Genomic DNA, 241 nt, shown 5'->3' with positions numbered 1-241 from the left:
AGATGTGTCTGTGGCTGTGGTTATGTCTGTGCCACAGCGGGTATACCTCTGAAGGGACTGTAGTCCAAGAGGTGCTGGAGCTGGAGAAGGTACACCTCAAAGCATCTGTGGCTGCGGATAAATTCCTGCTGCAGCAGGTACACATTGAAGCAACAGTGGCTGTGCATGAGGTCATGCTGGAGCGCCTCAAAGTGTGTGGCCATGGCTAAGCCCACGACAGAGCAGGAACACCGCTAGAGGG

Source organism: Aptenodytes forsteri, unplaced genomic scaffold, assembly GCF_000699145.1.
Source record: "Aptenodytes forsteri isolate BGI_AS27 unplaced genomic scaffold, ASM69914v1 Scaffold119, whole genome shotgun sequence".
Lineage (NCBI taxonomy): Eukaryota > Metazoa > Chordata > Aves > Sphenisciformes > Spheniscidae > Aptenodytes > Aptenodytes forsteri.
This window is presented reverse-complemented; position numbering follows the sequence as displayed.